This window comes from Bos mutus, chromosome 20, assembly GCF_027580195.1.
Source record: "Bos mutus isolate GX-2022 chromosome 20, NWIPB_WYAK_1.1, whole genome shotgun sequence".
NCBI classification, from domain to species: Eukaryota; Metazoa; Chordata; class Mammalia; order Artiodactyla; family Bovidae; genus Bos; species Bos mutus.
In genome coordinates this window covers 19,773,028-19,792,124 of record NC_091636.1, presented here as the reverse complement: position 1 = coordinate 19,792,124, position 19,097 = coordinate 19,773,028, and the positions used below count along the sequence as shown (strand labels likewise).

General features: G+C 41.8%; 1 protein-coding gene and 1 pseudogene across 2 annotated transcripts in view; one reads left to right on the top strand and one right to left on the bottom strand.

The window, feature by feature from the left end:
- Nucleotides 1-19,097, top strand: part of ELOVL7 (ELOVL fatty acid elongase 7) — a 77,766-nt gene that overhangs the window by 15,682 nt on the left and 42,987 nt on the right. Inside the window, exon 2 of one of the 2 annotated variants that reach the window (XM_070357507.1) lies at nt 7,397-7,573. The exons of the other annotated variant lie outside the window; for it this stretch is intronic. The gene's annotated coding sequence lies outside the window, so the exon portion shown is untranslated. The remainder of the gene's footprint in view (nt 1-7,396; nt 7,574-19,097) is intronic. 2 annotated transcript variants of the gene reach the window in all.
- On the bottom strand, nt 13,244-13,514 carry LOC102265007 (small ribosomal subunit protein eS27-like; annotated as a pseudogene).

Sequence of the window (19,097 nt, the reverse complement as noted above, 5' to 3'; positions counted from 1 at the left end):
ATGGTGAAGGACAGCAAAGCTTGGCATGCTGTAGTCCTTGGGGTTGCAAAGAATCGGAGACGACTTAGTGACTGAACAACAACAAAATCCAGAAATAGAAAGCACAATGATTTAATTTAATCTTACTGTTGGTTGCTTTCCTTATACACACTTCTTTTTGAGGACCATTTGTTTTTCTTCCTTTTATGGACTTATCTGTATATGTTGTGGGTGTGTGCTCTTATGTACATGTATGTTATAATACTTTTCCTATGTTCTGATTTGTAATGGGAAAGACCAGTACGGTTTTTGTTCTCTCCAGGAGTTGTTAATCCACATGACCTACCCACCTACTTGGGGTACCACCTCCCTTCCCTGATAAGACACCATACTCTATTCCCATCCCCAACCACACTGAAACTGTTACTGCTAATTCTGGCTTGTCTCAAAGATTTGAGGTCAGTTGATTTCCCACCCTTGCTCTCATGATTCTTGGTTACTGCCTAAAAGAGAAATGCCTTACTAGGCATCACAGCCTTTCTGTTGTCTCCTCCTGCTGTTAACCACACTTCCACTGTCTTTTCTTCATTGAAGCCCTCTTCCACTGTGTTCAAACTCTGTCATATACTCATTGCCATCACCTGCCAAAAATAACTGGCTCTTCCCCATCCCATGCCTATGTATCCCTTATAAGAAAGTCCATCCACCGAGCCATTCAACAAATACTTTCCTGTCTGACATACTCCAGGTATCATCTCAGGTGCTGGAGAGGCAGCAATGCACAAAACAGAGAAAGATCCTGTTTACCCCGAGGAGCTTATATTCCAGAGTGTTATTAGGGAGTGAAGGGGAATCAGATAATAAACAAATAAATATAGAACATTGGTGAAATATATAAAAATCATGATAACCACTGCTACAGGGAAAAATCAAGCAACAAAGACAGGGTAGTCCATGGTGGTGGGGTGATGAACGTGACATTTTAGCAGAGATCCAAAGAAGTGAAGGAGTGGCCCTGGCAAGTATCTGCAAGAGAATTCCACACTGTTGGGATGGTGGTTTCAGATGTTCTTGGAGTGTTCAAGAAAGGACCAGGAGCCCGGGGTGGCTGATGCCCTCTGTGTCAGAGGATAGGTGAGAAAAGGAGAGGTCGGAGAGGTAGTCAAGGCTGCTTAGGACCTTGGAGGCCATTATAGGAACTTTGACTCAGTGTGAGTGAGGTGGGAAGACATTGGGGCGTTTTAAGCAGAGAAGTGGCGTGAGGGTTTTCATTTTATTTTGTTTTTTTCTTCGGTGTGTTAAGTATGTTGAAGAGGAACAAAGGTGAAATAAGGGAGACCAGCTGAGAAGCTATTGCAGTCATTCAGATAAGGGAGGACCACTGTTAAGTGAAGATCAAATTGCCAACATCCGCTGGATCTTCGAAAAAGCAAGAGAGTTCCAGAAAAACATCTATTTCTGCTTTATTGACTATGCCAAAGCCTTTGACTGTGTGGATCACAATAAACTGTGGAAAATTCTGAAAGAGATGGGAATACCAGACCACCTGACCTGCCTCTTGAGAAATCTGTATGCAGGTCAGGAAGCAACAGGTAGAACTGGACATGGAACAACAGACTGGTTCCGAACAGGAAAAGGAGTACGTCAAGGCTGTATACTGTCACCCTGTTTATTTAACTTAAATGCAGAGTACATCATGAGAAACGCTGGGCTGGAAGAAGCACAAACTGGAATCAAGATTGCCGGGAGAAATATCAATAACCTCAGATACGCAGAAAGTGAAGTGGAACTAAAAAGCCTCTTGATGAAAGTGAAAGAGGAGAGTGAAAAAGTTGGCTTAAAACTCAACATTCAGAAAACGAAGATCATGGCATCTGGTCCCGTCACTTCATGGGAAATAGAAGGGGAAACAGTGGAAACAGTGTCAGACTTTATTTTTTTGGGCTCCAAAATCACTGCAGATGGTGATTGCAGCCATGAAATTAAAAGACTCTTACTCCTTGGAAGAAAAGTTATGACCAACCTAGATAGCATATTGAAAAGCAGAGACATTAGTTTGTCAACAAAGGTCCGTCTAGTCAAGGCTATGGTTTTTCCAGTGGTCATGTATGGATGTGAGAGTTGGACTGTGAAGAAAGCTGAGCGCCGAAGAATTGATGCTTTTGAACTGTGGTGTTGGAGAAGACTCTTGAGAGTCCCTCGGACTGCAAGGAGATCAAACCAGTCCATTCTAAAGATCAGTTCTGGGTGTTCTTTGGAAGGAATGCTTCTAAAGCTGAAACTCCAGTACTTTGGCCACCTCATGTGAAGCGTTGACTCATTGGAAAAGACTCTGATGCTGGGAGGGATTGGGGGCAGGAGGAGAAGGGGACGACAGAGGTTGAGATGGCTGGATGGCATCACTGACTCGATGGACGTGAGTCTGAGTGAACTCCGGGAGTTGGTGATGGACAGGGAGGCCTGGAGTGGTACGATTCTTGGGGTCGCAAGGAGTCAGACACGACTGAGCGACTGAACTGAACTAAACTGTTAAGTGAAAAGCGACTTGGATTCCAGAATTTATTTAGAAGGGTGTTGTCAGGATTTGCCAGTGGATTTGATGTAGGGGTAAGAGGAATGGAGGATTTTTTTTGTACTCTAAATTACTACGTGTTTGGATGGACTGGCCAGAATCCCAGTATCCTGCCATCGCCACATCTGAAGCAGACTACCTTTTCCATTTTCATATGCGAATAGAACACAGTGCTCCTTTTTTGATGCTTCCCTCTGCAGCTTTACTCTCTGCTGTTCTTAACCCACTTTGTCTATCATTGCCCCTCCTGAGTCTCACATGCTTTGGACTTTGACATCTGACTTGATTTGGCATCTCCCCATCAGCTATTGCTCTGGGAAACTTCAAAACCCTTTCAGAAGCCAACTTAGGAGTAGCCTTCTCAGAAAAGTTCACTGTCTGACCCAACTGTGATAAGTTCTACCACACTGAAACTGCCTGCTTTCATAGCCTATCTCTGGGACTTTTAACCTGGATATGTGCCAAGAAAAACATTATCAGTTCTAAAAGCCCTTCTTCAAACCGTAGTCTCTGGTTTATCGGCTCTCTTACACCTCCCCTTCTTTATTTTTCCCTTCCAGTGTTATTGAGATACAATTGATGTACATAAACTCTATATAAGTTTACAGTATAATTATTTGACTTATACATCCTGAAATGATGACCTCAGTAAGTTTAGGGAGCTTTTCAGTGAACTTTAGTGAACTTTGCAGAACAAATCTGAAACTTGGAGGTGGGACTCCAGCATCAGTAGTTCTTAATGTTCTCCATCATCTCATAGTTACAAACTTAAAAAAATAAATTATTTTACCTTGTGATGAGAACTCTTAGGGTTTACTCTTGTGACAACTTTCCTATATATAAAATGTACAGCAGTGTTAACTATATTTATCATGTTGTTACATCCCTAATTCTTATCTATCTTATAACCAGATGTTTGTACCTTTGCTGCCTTTATCCAATACCCTCTCCTTACATCCCTTGCCTCTCAAGCCACAGATCTGATCTCTTTTTCTATGACTTTGTTTTTGAAATACAATTGACCTACAACACTATATTAGTTCCTGGTACAGCATAGTGATTTGGTATTTCCATACATTTTGAAATGATCACTGTGGTAAGTCTAGTTACCATCTATTATCATGTACAGATATTACATAATTACTGATGATTTTCCCCACACAGTACTTACCATACCTGTGACTCATTTATTTTGTAACTGTGAGTCAACCTCTTAACCTCCTTTACCTATTTCTCTCCTCCCCTCACCCGTCCTCCTGTACTCATAGTGTGCGTGCTAAGTCGCTTCAGTCATGTTCGACTCTTTGGAACCCTATGGACTGTAACCCACCAGGCTCCTCTGTCCCTGGGATTCTCCAGGCAAGAATACTGGAGTGGGTTGCCATGCCTTCCTCCAGGGGATCTTCCTGGCTCAGGGATCAAACCCGCATCTCTTATGTCTCCTGAATTGGCAGGCGGGTTCTTTACCACTAGCACCACCTGAGAAGCCCTTTTACTCTCAGAAAGACCTTCATTTTCCCTTAGTCTCTCAGCTCTCTACTTCTGTGTTTGTCTGGCAAAACCCTAACTCCAAATTAACCCCATAGTCTTCTTCTGAACATATACCTAGGCAGCTGAACAGAATTGCAGAAAGCTGGGTAAAAAGGTAAATTGATACTCTATTAATGTATAGTTTCCAGACTCAGGTATACTCTGACCAACATTACTTAATCCTTTCACTCCGTGACTCAACCTTGGCTGCAAAACAGAATCTTCTTGGAACTTGAAAAAGATCTCAATACCTGGGCTGTCTAGGCCAATTCAATCTGAAATTTCAGGGTGGATCTCCAGCACCAGGAGTTCTTAATGTCCTCTGGGTGATTCCAGTATGCAACTGAGATTGAGAAACACTGCTTTCAACTTGTCCTTGAAAGATTTTCATTTTCTACACCACACAAAACCTCTTTTCTTTCACTACCCTCCAAAACCTTCCTCCCTAACCCTGTTTTATCTTACTAATCAACCTCATCTCCTACCTTGCTAGAAAACTTGAAGGTTTTGTTGGTGAATCTTTCAATTTCTTGTCCCCATTTAGTCAACTGAACTTTTTAAGCAGTTTATTTATTTTTGGCTGTGTTGGGTCTTCGTTGCTGCACGTGGACTTTCTCTAGCTGCGGCAAGTGGGGGGCTACTCTTCCTTGAGGTGCTCAGGCTTCTCATTGCTGTGGCTTCCCTTGTTGCAGAGCACAGGCTCTAGGCAGGCAGGCTTTAATAATGGTGGTGTACAGGCTTCAGTGTCCCGCAGCACATGGAATCTTCCCAGACCAGGGATCAAACCCATGTCCCCTGCATTGGCAAGTAGATTCTTAACCACTGGACCACCAGTGAGTAAGGACCACTAGGACCACTAGGAAGTCCTAGTCAGCTAAACTTTGAACTGGGGCATGGTTAGTGCCAGGCGTTGTGCTGGGCATTGGGCATAGAGTGGCGGGCAGGATCAGAACAGTCCAGGCCATCCTGGAGCTTTCAGTACAGTGCCACAGGCAGGCGGGTAAATTGTGGCACGTGGTGAGGCAATCAGGTGTCACTGGAGCACACAGGAAAGGCCCTAATTTAGACTCGTGCCAGGAAGGCTGCTTCCCTGCATCAGCTCATCTATGACCTGTCCGCCTTTCTCTTGCCCTTCATGGAGGATGACCTACCAGACTCACCATCATGCTGGCCTGTGTCTCCATCCCTTCTATTTCTCCTCCACACATTCCTTGGTTGTCCCTCCCTGTTTCTGTCTATTGTTTCTTCCTCTCACTGTAAAAATTCTTAAGGTTTTACCAGAATGATAAAGCTTGATCGTGCATCTCTTTCCTCTTCTCTAGCCTTCACAAGCTGTCCTTTTGGACTCTTCCTTTTTCATCTTCTTTGTGAGATTTCTTCCCTCAGCCTACCTGTTAAATGATGGTATTCTCCACAATTTTTCTCATTCATCCATAAATGATTTTAATCACCATCTAGACATGTGCTGTGTGCTAAATCACTTCAGTCGTGTCCAGCTCTTTGCGACCCCATGGACTGTAGCCTGCCGGGATCCTCTGTCCATGGGGATTCTCCAGGCAAGAATACTGGAGTGGATTGCTGTGCCCTTCTCCAGGGGATCTTCCCAACCCAGGGATTGAACCCATGTTTCTTACGTTGCCTACATTGGTTGGTGGGTTCTTTACCCCTAGCACCACCTGGGAAGGAAAGCTTCCCAAATCTGTATCGATCTTCAGCCTTGACCTCCCTCCCGAGTGCCTGCAGCCATCTCGACCTGAATGTCCCACAGGCTTGTCACATTGGAATTTATTAATTCCCTATTCCCTATTAATTCCCTATTCCTCTTTCTGTGTTCCTTATCTCCTCTGGTGACACTGTCATGCACATAGTCACCCCAACCAAACCAGTAAATTCCGTCACACTACCCTATGTCTTTATTGTGTCTGGTGAACCACCAAGCCCTTCCTGCATTGCCTCATACATTTTCCTTGGCTTTGTTTCTACTACCGTGGCATGTCAACAGATCATCTCTGTCTTTGTTTAGGCCTTTCAGCATTTCTCACTGGGATGATTGCAATTAAATCCTAACTGGTCTCCCTGCCTTTAAGGCTCACACCCTGACATTCATCCTTCATCAGGTAGGTCACAACACTTTTTTGGGAGACATCCTTCAGAAGCTCCCTCTGCCTTTGCTAAGGCTGCACACTGTACTGAGAGGGTGCTCCTGGGGTGAGGGCGCGTCTTGAGGGTGGGGGCTAGGGGATGGGGCTCCAGCAGAGCCGTGTGGTTAAGTTCTTTTATGTCATTGTGCTTCAGCAAAATATTTTGCCTTTTGAAAGCTTTCCATTGCCTGTGCACCACCTTTTCTTGCTCTTTCTCATTTGTACTTCTTCCTCAATGCATTCGTTACCCCAAAGTGCTCAGTTCCTGCCAATCATTAAGAAGTAGCTCAGATCTCATGTCTTTTAGGAGGTCTTCTTATCATTCACATCCTTATTAATTTATTCACTGAGATTCATGGGACATCTGCGTTGTCTCAGGCAGCCAACAACATCAAAAAAGGTGTAGAAGATGGGAGCGTACCTGGGTGTATTCGAGCAGTGCTCCTTAGATTATCTGTGGTGATAGACCAGTTGAGTTGTTCTTTGTTTTGGCTCTATCATGGAACAATAAGTGGTCCTGTTGCACATGATTAAAATGCAGTTTGCATCACATGTGACTCACCAGATTAATTCAACAACACCCAAACTGGTCTATACCTTGTTCAGCAAGTATCACATACTTAAATGTCACTGAATTGTCAAGCTGCCATAAACATTTCCAAATACTTGATTTCTGGACTAACCTTGGACCAGAATGGTAATAAACCATTCGGACATCAGCACCAGTCCACTGGCCAGCTTTGAGTAGCAATGTACTAGAGGGTTGGCTGTAGATGCTATGGTAGGAGAGAAGACAGTCACACCAGGGACTCAAAAGACTAGACAGAGTAGAGCTGCAAGGTGGGCAGAGCCCTGTTCAGTTCAGTTTAGTTGCTCAGTCGTGTCTGACTAATTGCAGCACGCCAGGCCTCCCTGTCCATCACCAACTCCCGGAGTTCACTCAAACTCACATCCATTGAGTCGGTGATGCCATCCAGAGAAGGGCAAAAAAAAAATTTTTTTAAAGAAAAAAAAAAAAAAAAACAGGTAATCACCAACTATTAGATTGATATCTTGATGATTGAGATGTATATGTTTTTCTATACTACTCAATCAATATATTAGCATGTAGATTAATACTGAAATGAAACAAATTTCAAGTTTGATGTTTTTTAATATATACTTGCTTTTAAAGGTTGTATACATAATGGCTTTGGCTTCTGTATGAAAACATGAGGCTAAGAATTGCTAGAGTCATGTAAAGATCATAAGAGGAAGACCATGAGAATCTCCGAGACTTGGGTCTGAGTCTTAACATTCTGAGCCTGAACCAATTTGGAAAAACTTAACTCCAGACTTCTTGTAATATGAGGTAATGTCTGTTTTTGTTATTAAGTTCACTCTTAATTGGATATTCTGTTATTTGCAGGCAAAATCCTTCCTAAGTGATATCTAAACATGTAATTTTTTCTTGGAATGTAAGAATTGTTCTACTCAGTCGCCAACAGATTAAAAGAGAAAATACTGAAAAGAAATGATTGACAAAAGTCAACATACATTAAAAAAAAAATCTTAGCCAACTACAAATTAAAAGCAATTTCTTCAGATAAAAAAAAAAAAAAAAAAAAAAAAAAGATATGCTCACCAGCTAGGTGAACAAGTCATTTTAGCCACAAGGAGAAATTGGAGCATAGAGAAAGGGAAGGTGGAGTAGGCTGGGACCACAAAGACTAGGATTGTTGTTTTTGTTCAGTTGCTAAGTCCTATCTGACTCTTTGCAATACCACGGACTGCAGCACAACAGCCTCCCCTATCCAGTGATGCTGATAAAGTGCTGCACTCAACATATCAGCACATTTGGAAAACTCAGCAGTGGCCGTAGGACTGGAAAAGGTCAGTTTTCATTCCCATTCCAAAGAAGGGCAATGCCAAAGAATGTTCAAACCACCGTACATTTGTACTCATTTCACATGCTGGTAAGTTTATGCTGAAAATCAAGCTAGGATTCAGCAGTATGTGAACTGAGAACTTTCAGGTGTAAAAACTGGGTTTAGAAAAGGCAGTGGAACCAGAGATCAAAATTGCCAACGTCTACTGGATCATAGAAAAGGCAAGGGAATTCCAGAAAAGCGTCTACTTCTGCTTCATTGATTAAAGCCTTTGACTGTGTGGATCACAACAAACTGTGGATAATTCTTACAGAAATGAGAGTACCTGACCACCTTACCTGTCCCCTGAGAAACTTGTATGCAAGTCAAGAATACCAGTTAGAACCAGACTTGAAACAACTAATTGGTTCCTAATTGGGAAAGGAGTATGACAAGACTGTATGTTGCAACCCTTTATTTAACTTATATGCAGAGTACATCATGAGAAATGCCAGGCTGGATTAATGATAAGCTGGAATCAAGATTGGCGGGAGAAATGTCAATAACCTTAGATATGCAGATGATATCACTCTAATGGCAGAAGGTGAAGAAGAACTAAAGATCCCCTTGGTGAGGGTGAAAAGAGGAGAGTGGAAAAGCTGGCTTAAAACAACATTCAAAAAAGTAAGATCATGGCATCTTGTCCCATCACTTCATGGCAAATAAAAGGGGAAAAGGTGGAAACAGTGACAGATTTTCTTTTCTTGGGCTCCAAAATCACTGCAGACGGTGGCTGCAGGCATGAAATTAAAAGATTCTTGCTCCTTGGAAGGAAAGCTATGACAAACCTAGAGTATTAAAAAGCAGAGACATCACTTTGCTGACAAAGGTCCATCTAGTCAAATCTATGGGTTTTACCAGTAGTCATGTATGGAAATGAGAAGTGGACCATAGAGAAGGCTGAACTTCAAAGAATTGATGCTTTTGAATTATGGTGCTGAAGAAGACTCTTGAGAGTCTCTTGAACTGCAAGGAGATCAAACCAGTCAATCCTAAAAGAAATCCACCCTCAATATTCATTGGAAGAACTGATGCTGAAGCTGAAACTCCAGTAATTGGGCCATCTGATGTGAAGAGCTGACTCATTTGAAAAGACCCTGATGCTAGGAAAGATTGAAGGCAAAAGGAAAAGAGGGTGACAGAGGATGAAATGTTTCAATAGCATCCCCTACTCAAGGACATGAATTTGAGCAAACTCTAGGCGATGGTGAAGGTAGCAGGAGCATAGTAAATGGGGGTGCTATAAGGTAAGTGATGAGGCTTCAGAGTCAGCAGGAGTTGATTTTATTCATTCAGCAAATACTTTCCAAGAATCAACTATGTACCAGATCCTTCCTAGGCACTGGAGACAGAAGCCAAGCAGAGACAGTTTTCTATCTAGTATAGCTTAGGAGGGTCTCTAAGAGTAGACAGAGTTAGGCTTTAACTGCAAGCAGTCTTTGAAGCATTTTGAGCTGGAACGTGGCATAGTCAATTTAATCCTTGGGAAAATGACCCTGGTGAATTGAAAGAAATGGATTTGGGGAAATGGATAGCTATTGAATCAGGAAAGTTAGTTTAGGGGTGGTTATAGTAATCAAGGGAAGAGATGATAAAGATCAGAAAGTAGCAGTCAGTGGTTTGGGGAAGAAGTGAAGGTGAGGGAAAGAGACGTATGAGAAAAATTATTGGAGTGATATAAATTAGTGGTCTTGAAGGGTCAGTTGAGTTTAGGATGGCTTTCAGTTTCTGACGATTAGGTTGCTGTTGAGTTGCTAAGTCATGTCCCACTCTTTTGTGACCCCATGGACTGTAGCCGCAAGGCTCCTCTGTCCATGGGATTTACCAGACAAGAATGTTAGAGTGAGTTGCCATTTCTTTCTTCAGGGGTTTTCCTGACCCAGGGTTAGAACCTGGGTCCTCTGCATTGGCAGGTAGTTTCTTTACTGCTGAGCCACCAGGGAAGCCAGATGATTAAGGCTGGTGGTCCAATTAATTCATTGGAAAAGGGTACAGTGAAGCACAAGCTGGAATCAAGATTGCTGGGGAAAATATCAATAACCTCAGATATGCAGATGACACCACCCTTATGACAGAGGATTGAGATGGTTGGATGGCATCACTGACTCAATGGACATGACTTTGAATAAACTCTGGGAGTTGATGATGGACGGGGAGGCCTGGCGTGCTGCAGTCCCTGGGGTCACAAAGAGTTGGACACGACTGAGCGACTGAACTGAACTGTGGGTGCAAAGGAAGGGGAAGGGATTAGAGGAGTGGTAAGTACAACATCTGAGGACGTTATGCAGTTAGGTGCCTCTTCTCTGTGCTCCTACACTGTGTTGTGCTAACCTCTATCATAGAATTGTTTACTGGGTTTCTAAGCTTATAAACTCCTTGAGAACATGTACTTACTTTTCTGTCCTAAACGTTTGGCAGCGAGCCTAACATGAACAGGCTCCTCAAGTGGTTCTTTAGCTGAACAGAAAGGGAGAATCTTGATTTTCTATTGCTGCCATAACCAATCATCACACACTTAGTGAATTAAAGTAACAGAAAGTTACTATATATAGGTCTGTAGATCAGAAGTCCAGGTTGGTATGGCACATGGAACTGTGCTTAATATTATGTGGCAGCCTGGATACAAGGGGAGTTTTGGGGAGAATGGATATGTGTATATGTATGGCTGAGTCCCTTTGCTCTTCACCTGAAACTATCACAACATTGTTAATTGACAATACCCCAATACAAAATTAAAAGATTTTTAAAAATTAAAAAAAAAAGAAAGAAATCCAGGTTGGGAAGGGTAAATGATGTGCTCTGTGTTTTACAAGATGTTGGCCATCTTTGCTCTTATCAGAGGCCTCTAGAAAGAATCTGTTTCCCAGCTCATTCAGTTTGCTGGCAGAATTCAGTTCTTTGTGGCTGAAGGACTGAGGTCCCTGTGTTGACTGTCATCAAGGGCCACCTTAGCTCCTAGGGGAGCTCTTTCCAGTCCTTGAATGTGGGCCTCTACATTTGAGCACCACCCACAATTCACTGAATCCTTCTGCTTCCAGTCTCTGTCTTCCTTTCTTCTCCCAGTCAGACAGTTCTCTGCTTGAAAGGGCTCATGTGATTACATTGGGCCCACCTGGATAATCCACGATAATCTTCCTACTTTAAGGTATCTAACCTTAATTCGATCTATAATAGAGTCCCTTTTCTATGTAACATAGTCGCAGATTCCAAAGTCTAGGGCATGCACATTTCAGGGGAGGTGGTAACATTACTAACCCTATTAGTAATTATCCACCAAGTTGTGTGGCGATTACGATCATGTTTCTTAATTATTTATTAATTCCAGCATATCCCATTTGTACAGGGGAGGACAATGAGATTGAGGCTGGCCCAGGTCAGAGGGAAACGGGAGCTGAGGGAGATGACAGTCCTTCAGTGTCTACTATTCCTTCCAGTCATCTGTTTTTTTATCTGTCCCATCCATCCATCCCATCCAGTCATCCTTTCAACCTGTCATTCATAAACATTTGAGTACCTGCTTTGTTATAAGAGTCTATGCTAGGTTGGAAAATACAGGAGTGAGTGAACTACAAAGATAAATGACTCCTGATTTCTGTTAGCTTGTTTTCGGTATATTGATGTCTACATCAAATTTTCATTAGTTCATACCATGTACTGGTGAGTTTGGCTTGTCTTGATAAGTTTTCTTACCTGCTTTAGTGAATAATCTTTTTTTAACATGGTTTAGCTTCATATCTTATACCAAGGATTCAGTAAATTTGTGTGATTATGATCATTACTGCTTGGGTCATTCCCTTTTATGTGTGGCCATAAAATATAGGAAGCATTAATAAATGTATATTATTGCTGTTTTAATTTTTAACTTTATTAAAATGAGTAACCATTGTTACCAATTTCTTACCAATTTTTCCAGAGACAAGGAAGTATTTATGTTGTACATGGTAATAATTTTATTTTTAAGTGATTATTTCATTGAAGCTTAAAGGTACTTCATTCCTTCTTATATCTACATAGTATTTCCTGATATGAATATGCTAATTTTTTAACAGGTCTCATATTGGCAGACATTTAGTTAGTTTCCACTTCTTTTGCTATTAAAAATAGTGAAAAATCTTCTACGTGTACCTTTCACAGTGTTAAATACATAACACCTGGAATATTGCATTGCAACAATTGCCAAATCACTCCCACAGAGGTTGTACCAGCTCAGATCCCTACCAGCAGTATACAAGGGTGTTTATTTCACTATATCTTGGTCAGCACAGTGTGTTATGAAACTTTATGGTCTTTACCAATTTGATAAATAAAAATGGCATTTCACTTTAAATTTGAACATCAGATTGCTGAGTAAGTGTGGACATCTTTTTTGCATATATTTTAGAGTTATTAACATTTCTATTTCTTTTTCTATAAACTATCCACATTTCTTATCCATTTCTCTGTTGGGTTGTTGGCTTTTTTCTTATTAATTTGCTGGCAACCTTTATGTATTAAGGAAACTAGCCATTTGGGAGATAAGCTGCATCTATTTTTCTTTCTGTTTGACTTGTCTTTTCTTTCCCTCCTCATATTTATTTATTTGACTGTGACAGATCTTAGTTGTGGCAGGTGGGATTTGTTGTTGTTGTTGTGGCATGCAGAGTCTTTAGTCAGTTGCAGCCTGTGGGATCTAGTTCCCTGACCAGGAATGGAAATTGGGCCCCCTGCATTGGGAGTGTGTAGTCTTAGCCACTGGACCAGCAGGGAAGTCCTTGTTTGACATGTCTTTTGATTTTGTATAACTTAGGCTTTTGACACACACAAACATTTCATTTTAGGTGGGCTTCACATGTTTACAAACTGGACATGTCTGACTTCTTGACTTTGTGTCGTGGTTGGAAAGACCATTCCTCATTTCAGAATTATGAAAGAATTATCTCAGATTTCACAAAATGTTTTTTAAACTTTTTATTTTGAAATAGTTATAGAATCATAGGTAGTTGCAAAATTAGTATGGAAAGGTCCTTCACTCGGTTCCCCCCAGTCACCAGGAATTTTTATAGTTTCTTTTATTTTTTTGTATGCAAAACGTGCTTATGGGGATGATTTCCCATTCATCTTGATACAGGGGACTTTTAGTGCTGCTTCCGTCTGAAAGAACATCCTTCTGTAGCCTTGCTTTCCCTCCTGTAGGCCGGCAGTGGACAGTAGAGCAGCCAACACACAAGACTACTGTTTGTGCATGGCGAAAGACGGTGGTGATTTTATAGCATCCTGGGCATTTTACATCCATGAAATAGGAACTGGGGCTCTGCACCAGGAGCTTCTTCTTGTGTTTCGTCTTCTCCTCTTCTGGAGAGGGATGAAGAAGATCCTTTGCGAGAGGCATGTTCTCGTGAGGAGGTCGTCACCACCGGAAAAAGCAGTTTCATTTTTTAAATGTTTAAATTTTTTATTTCTCTGAAGTTTATTTTGGTATGAGATGTGGATTCCAATTTCTTTCCAATTGGTAACCCATTTGTCTAACATTATTTACTGTCATCTATATTTTCCCCAATAATTGAAAATGCATAGGGACTTCCCAGGTGGCTCAGTGGTAAAGAGTCTGCCTGACATTGCGGGAGACACAGGTTCGATCCTTGGTCCGGGAAGATCCCACATGACTTGGAGCAACTTGTGCACCACAAGTGTTGTGCCTATGCTCTAGAGACTGGAAGCCGCAACTGCTGAGCTTCTGCAACACAATTATTGAGCCTATGCTTTACAACGAGTGAAGCCACCGCAATGAGAAGCCAACACACCATAACTAGAGAGTAGCCCCTGCTCGCGGCATCTAGAGGAAAGCCCGTGCAGCAACGAAGACCCAGCACAGCCAAAAATTAAAATTAAAATTAAAAAATGCATCTGTCAATCATATGCTAAATTCCTGCATATACTGGTTAATTTTTTCAAATATTTAAAGTATCACAACCAGGGAATTCCCTGACCATCCAGTGGCTAAGGGGCTTCCCAGGTGGCGCTAGTGGTAAAGAATCTGCCTGTAAATGCAGGAGACATAAGAGATGCAGGTTCAATCCCTGGGTTGGGAAGATTCCCTGGAGGAAGGCATGGCAACCCACTGCAGTATTCTTGCCTGGAGAATCCCATGGACAGAGGAGCCTGGTGGGATCGCAAAGAGTTTGACATGGCTGAAGTGACTTAGCATGCATGCATGCCAGTGCTTAGGACTCCCGGCTTTCCTTGCCGAGGGTCCAGATTCAATTCCTTGTTGAGGAACTAAGATCCCACAAGCTGTGAAGCAAATAAATAAGTAAGGAAGTATCATAACATGAAGAGACACTAAACTCTCAGTGTATATTTCCCATGAGCTACATGTTGAGATGACCAGAGTTGACCTTGTTTCAAAATTATTCTGGTATAATTTGGCCTGTTGGTCTAGAATTAACTTTGTACTGTTGTGGATGTGCTAGGATACAGGTAAATAATTCACTCCTTGGCCTCCAGGAGTTCATCTTAGCTTATTGATCCCAATCTGTTAAAGTAAGGCCTTTAGAATATGTAGTAATTAAGGTGAACCACACAATTAATCTCACAAAACCTTTCTGAGGGGTGTATATTATCTCTATGTTGTAGATAGGAAATAGAGACTTAGAAAGATTAAAATTGCCCAGACCCAGGTCTAGAACAAGTGGGCAGAGCACAGACATATTCTGGCCTTGTTATTAGCATGATCCCACACTGTGCTAGGACATGCCTCAGGCCTGCCGGAGATGTCTCTTTACTCCATCAGTCTAAGATAAAAACTGACATCACTTCTAGGCTGCAACATAACTCCATTGTTCCCTTTTGCCTTAGCAAACCTAAATCACCATTTTTAGTTCTTGCTTTCCAATGAAAAGGCTAAGCAAAGACAGATAACTTTTCCAAGGTTTTTCTGGTTTCACTCTGGTTTTCCTAAAGGAAAAACAAAATACTCATCTGCTTATTGAGTTATCTGAATTTAAGGAATAGATTTAGATAATTCTTAAATTATTTTCCAGTTCTGTGATTCAAGATACATGTTTTTTAACCTTGCTACTTGTTTTCCATAGTTTGATGTGCCTATATAGGAGAGAGTGAACAAAAGCATTTAAAGAATGACAAGTATTTTTATGTGGGTTATTTAAAGGGAAAACATGCTAGAAATTCTTTAATCCAATTAAAATCACATCTGTTAGGGGAAGTCCCGTAGGCTGATTATTGTGTAATATAATAGCAGTCTTGATTTCAGTTCGTTACATTAGCTTGCTAGGATATATTTAAAGTTGTTCAGTCGCTAAGTTGTGTCTGACTCATTGGAGCCTCATGGACTGTAACACACCCATCTCCTATGCCCTCCACTATCTCCTGGAGTTTAATCACATTCATGTCCATTGAGTCAGTGATGCTGTCTAGCCATCTCATCCTCTGCTGTCCTCTTTTCCTTTTGCCTTCAGTCTTGCCCAGGTTCAGGATCTTTTCCAATGAGTTGACTCTTTGAATCAGGTGGCCAAAATATTGGAGCTTCAGCTTCAGCAACAGTCCTTCCGATGAATATTGAGGGTGGGTTTCCTTTAGGATTGACTGATTGGATCTCCTTGCAGTCCAAGGGACTCTCAAGAGTCTTTTCCGGCACCACTGTTTGAAAGCATCAATTCTTTGGCATTCAGTCCTCTTTATGGTCCAACTCTCACATCTGTACATGACTACTGGAAAAACCATAGCTTTGACTATATGGGCCTTTGTTGGCAAAGTGATGTCTTTGCTTCTTAATACGTTGGCTTTGCAGGTGGCACAAGTGGTAAAGAACCTGCCTGCCAATACCAGTTAGACTTAAGACACACAGGTTTGATCTCTGGGTTGGGAAGATCCCTGGAGGAGGAAATAGCAATTCATTCCAGTATTCTTGCCTGGAGAATCCCGTGAACAGAGGAGCCTGGTGGGCCATAGTTCATAGGGTCACACAGAGTCGGACACGACTGAAGCGACTTGGCACGGTACAGGTTTGTCAGAGCTTTCCATCCAAGAAGCAAGGCTCTTTTAATTTCATGGCTGCAGTCACCATCTGCAGTGATTCTGGAGCCCAAGAAAAGGAAATCTGTCACTGCTTCCACTTTTTCCCCTTCTATTTGCCATGAAGTGCTGGGACCGGATGCCTTGATCTTAGTTTTTTAATGTTGGAGTTTCAAGCCAACTTTTTAAAGGCTGCCACTTAAAATTCTCTATGTGCTTTGAGTTCAAAGTTATCAATTCACACACCCTATATGGTCCACTTAAAATTTCTGTTAGTTGCAGTGTAGTGCTTGAGATGCTTTTCATGGGATAGAGGTTTAAGGTGAAGTAAAGCAGGTGAGTCTCTAGCTCTGAAGTTTCCTTTTACTGTTAAGAATCATCACAGTAGCAAAGCAAGGTCTTCCAGATGATGAGAACTTCCAGAATGGCCCAGATGTCTTGGAAGTTGTGTCTGTGTGTGGTCTCTGTGGATGGTCCTCACACTGGCTAATTTCGATATCTAGATACAGAAGTCATTTCATGTGTTTGGTAGCGGGGAGTATATTCTTAGGGTCTAGTGAGCCATACCCAAAGCTAGCCATACCCAAGAAACTGGTTCCTAAACTAGAATTCCAAGTCATTCATTTAAAATTGGTCATATATATAGACAAAACCAATATTGAGTAAATGTGCAAGTGGATAATCCTGCTCAGGAGATCCAGGTCTATGTGAGAAGATTGTTTGTTAAAATCAAAGTAAATATGTCCGATTCCATTCTCCTCTCTAGAGATGATTCTTTCTTTTAAATCCTTCATTCAGCACACCCTTCTCTGTAGGGCAGGGAAACCTAGTGAATGCTTTACCAACTGTGTTGTTGAGACTTTGAGGGGACCTCTGTTGTTCAGTTTGCATTCAGTTTTACATCACCTTCACTAATTTAAACAGAACTATCACAACCTGCAGGCATACATACTTTGGAGATATCAAACTTTTGGATCCAGACCACCCCAATAAAGTGAGTATGGAGATAAGGCACATGAATATTTTTTTTCCAGTCTATATCAAAATTAGGTAACATCAAAGATCACTGATCTCAGATCACTGTAAAAAAATACAATGCAAAAAAATAAAATGCAAAAGTTTGAAATATTGCAAGAATTGCCAAAAGTGGCATAGAAACACAAGGTGGATCAACACTGTTGGAAAAATGGCGCCAACAGACTTGCTTAATGCGAGATTGCCACAAAACTGCTTTTTGTGAAAAACACAGTATCTGTGAAGCGAATAGAATATATGATGATGAGACAAGGTATACCTATATTTTGATGAACTGCTAAACTTTTTCCCACGGTGGCTGCACCATTTTACAATTCCAGTAACAATGTATGATTGTTCCTCTTCTTCCCTGGTTATTGTCTGTCTTTTTGATGATCACCATCCTAGTGGCTATAAAGTGGTTCTCTGGTCCACTTCCGAATCCCCAGGATAATCCTGGACCTGCTTATGGTCTTAGTAAATGTTGGTTGACCGGCTAAGTTTGTTTTGACATCTTGTGTCTCTTAACACACTGGAAAGCTGTGTGCTGCGGTGAATAGGCACGGACCAGAGTCCTGTTGAACTTTGAAAACCTGCTCTGTGACATAGTAACTGTGTGATTAGGGACAAGTCTCTTAAGCTTCAGTTTCCTTATCTGTGACATTAAGATTGTTGTTGTTGTTCAGTTCCTAAGTCATGTCCAACTCTTTGTGACCCTGTGGACTGTAGCCCTCCAAGTTTCTCTGTCCTCCACTATCTCCTGGAGTTTGCTTAAGTTCGTCGGTGATTGACGAATTTGCTTCAATTTGGCGAATTGACTTCACCATTGAGTTGGTGATGCTTTCTAACGGTCTCACGCTCTGCCTCCCCATTTAGATAATATCCTTTCCCTAGAGTTGATATGAGGGTTAAGTATTGAATAGATAATGTGAGTGAGATCCCTAGCATAGGACTTGACCCAGAGCCCTTGATAAGTGGGGAATGTTATTCTCTTGGATAACATGGGTAGCAGCTTACCCTACTCCTGTACCTCAAGAAATAGAAGCAATGGTTGATTTCAGATACACCTAATTGTACTGCTAGTGGTAAGCTGGGTCATCTCCCTTTCTTTCTTCATAAAATCTCCCTGCAAATCTACTCCCAGAATCTGTTAACACTTCTTCAGTTTTTGAGCAAAAACCACTGAGGTCTGGTGAGATAGTTGATTGTCATTTGTGGTTTTGCTTCTTCCTTGGGATTTTCTGCTTAAGCTTTAACCAACCCATTGCTAGATTTGCTTGCTTTTATTAACTCATTGTTAAAACGGCATTCTTTTCAGAAGCACCGGTTTTAAACACTTTAATAAAAGCAGCTTTTTAATTGCAAAAAAACTGACTGGTAGAAAGGCATGAGGCCGGTTGGAAAAGTGCTGTGTTCTGAAAACCAAGGTCAGGGTTTCAAGCTGCTGCTGCTGCTAAGTCACTTCAGTCGTGTCCGACTCTGTGCGACCCCATAGACGGCAGCCCACCAGGCTCCCCCATCCCTGGGATTCTCCAGGCAAGAACACTGGAGTGGGTTGCCATTTCCTTCTCCAATGCATGAAAGTGAAAAGTGAAAGTGAAGTCACTCAGTCGTGTCTGACTCTTAGTGACCCCATGTACTGCAGCCTACCAGGCTCCTCCATCCATGGGATTTTCCAGGCAAGAGTACTGGAGTGGGGTGCCATTGCCTTCAGGAAGAAGCCATAATTGTGGGATGGCAGGGAAATGCATATAGATAAGGATTCATGAAAAGCCTTTTCGAATTGCGCCTGTGAGTGAGGACACCTTTAAGCAAGAGAGACAGTTAACTGAGGACAGTCACACCCTTTAGTCCATGAAGCACCCTTTAGAGACAGTAGGATCCAGAATCTTCACCGTGATGAATTACAGTATGTCATATCTATTCAGGAACAGTTCCTCTCTC